Below are 2,393 nucleotides of genomic sequence, written 5' to 3'. Positions count from 1 at the left end.
TAAGCTCAAGATCCCACCCCTTAGCAAAACCCCGCCCCTCAAGGAACTCTTCGGAGACTTCTCTCTCAGTGACACCTCTCAGTATGACACTGCCAACCAACATCAGTGTGTACCAGAACCCCTTAGTGTGACAACCCTCCTTTGTGTGTTCCTTCTGCCCAGAGAGACCCCACCTCTCAGAGTGACTCCACCAGCCATTGTGACCCCGCCTCTCAACGTGACTCCTCCCCTCAGTGTGGCCCTTATCAGTGTGACCCCCTCTAGACAGGTACCGCCCCCATTACGTAGGAATCCGGTCCGCCGGCTCAGGCGGGAGGAAGTTCTGCCACCGGCCTCTAGAGCGGCGCGAGGTCCCGAGTGCGCACGCACCGTTCCAGGACCCGGTGCGCTCGCCGTACCCAACGCTTTCTCTTCTCCGCTGGCTCCTCCTTCCTGTCGTCGGCAGTATAGCCAATCATCGCCTGGAATGGGTGACGTCACACGATCCCGGTGACAGGTCTGGGAAGAGCGGTGGTGGGCATCGGTGAGCCGCTTGCCACCTAGCGGCGGAGTGGAGTCCGGCAGGAGCGGAGGCCGCGGGCCTGGGACGAAACAGTCTGCGACAGAGCTTGAGGGAGCAAGTCTGAATTCTTTTCAGAAACTCTAAAGTACTATTTTTATTTCTGTGGTAAGCTAAAAAGAAAATTAATTGCACAGTCCGCATCCGTGTGGGTGACTACCTTCTAACAGAGTCTTATCCCATATTTATGGAGTGAGAGCCTCGTACTACGTAATTGTTAAGAGCCAATGAGAAAAAAATAAAGCAGTCTTAAATTACAAACGGTGCAGGAGGATCGGGAGAAGGTCAGATGCTGTCTTGGTACAAGGGAAGTTTTCGCACAGGGTAGGAGAAAGAGCCAGAGTGATTCACAGCCCTTCCACTGCCAGTATAGACAGGCCATATGCATCATATTCATTCCTCCAGAGGCAATTTTGTCTCAGCAAAATAAGCTCATTTGTCACATTAAATGTTAACATCTACAATATTTCATTTGTAAGTTTGCTTTCTGTAGTTGAAATCTGTGAAAAGTGAAAGTGTGTCACTCAGTCGTGTCCCACTCTTTGTAATCCCATGACTGTAGCCCTCCCGACAGGCTCCTCTGTCCATGGAATTCTCCAGGCAAGAATACTGGAGCGGGTTGCCATTCCCTCCTTCAGGGGATTTTCCCAACCAAGGGGTGGAACCCCGGTCTCAGCATTACAAGCAACTTTTTACCGTCTGAACCAGCAGGGAAGCCCAATAAACACTAGGAATTTATGCTTCCTTTTGTTTAAGCAATATAATATTTTAATCTACTCGTGTCTGACCCTTTACCCAAGTCTGAGAATATCCGTAGTTGGTAATAGTAATTCCAAGCAGAGGAGCCAGGTTGCCCGTTTAGACAGATTATTGTAGTGGTTGTATGGAGGCAGGAAGACTGATTAACAAGGAGGCACTGATGATGCTTCATTGAGGAGAGGATGAGGGACTGAACTAGGATAGGGATAATAGAAAAGGGGAGGAAGAAACATTCAACTAGAATGGGAAAACTTGCTGACAGACTAGTATCCAAAGCCAGTCAGTCCTGGGGAGGGAAAGAGCATCATCCAGGATAATTTTAAAATTTCTTGCTTAAATGACTGAGTATCAACTGAGATCAAGAATACAGGAGGAGGACAGGTTGGGGGCGGTAGGTAATTGTCATAAAGGGGTCATGTGATGGAAAAGAAAACTATGAATGTGGATGCCATTATCCCAGTAGGGAGGGAGAAGTAGGCTGATAATGGACTTCTAGGGAACACCAGTAGTAATAAAGTGTAGGTGGACGAAGAGAAGTCTGTGAAGGAAACAGAAAAAACATGCTGAAATATAGGAAGAGATTTTTTTTGAGAGTGCATAAAATTCTTTTTTTAGAATAAAGTATAAGTGTTTATAATGTAATTTCAAATTCAAGTGAAACTGAAAGTTGCTTGTGTCCGACTCTTTTCGACCACATGGACTTTAGCCTGCCAGGATCTTCTGTCCATAGAATTCTTCAGGCCAGAATACTGGAGTGGGTAGCTGTTCCCTTCTCCAGGGGATCTTCCCAACCTAGGGATCAAACCCAAATCTCCCATACTGCAGGTGAATTCTTTACCGTCTGAGCCACCTTCAATTTCAAACTTCTGTATAAAAGGGTCAGGACCTTTACCTATTTTAAGAAGTACACATAGGGTATACACATACACATTTTGCCTTTTTTATTTAATTAAAGTCATAATAAGGCTGTTTAGAATAGTGCTGACATATATTTACATTATAATATGAAACTCCAGTCTGTGACTGAACTAGCACTATATCTGTGTATTCATCTAAATGGATACTTTTCACTGCC

This window comes from Bos indicus, chromosome 8, assembly GCF_029378745.1.
Source record: "Bos indicus isolate NIAB-ARS_2022 breed Sahiwal x Tharparkar chromosome 8, NIAB-ARS_B.indTharparkar_mat_pri_1.0, whole genome shotgun sequence".
Classification (NCBI taxonomy): domain Eukaryota; kingdom Metazoa; phylum Chordata; class Mammalia; order Artiodactyla; family Bovidae; genus Bos; species Bos indicus.
The sequence above is the reverse complement of the archived record's forward strand: the minus strand, read 5'-3'. Positions refer to the sequence as shown.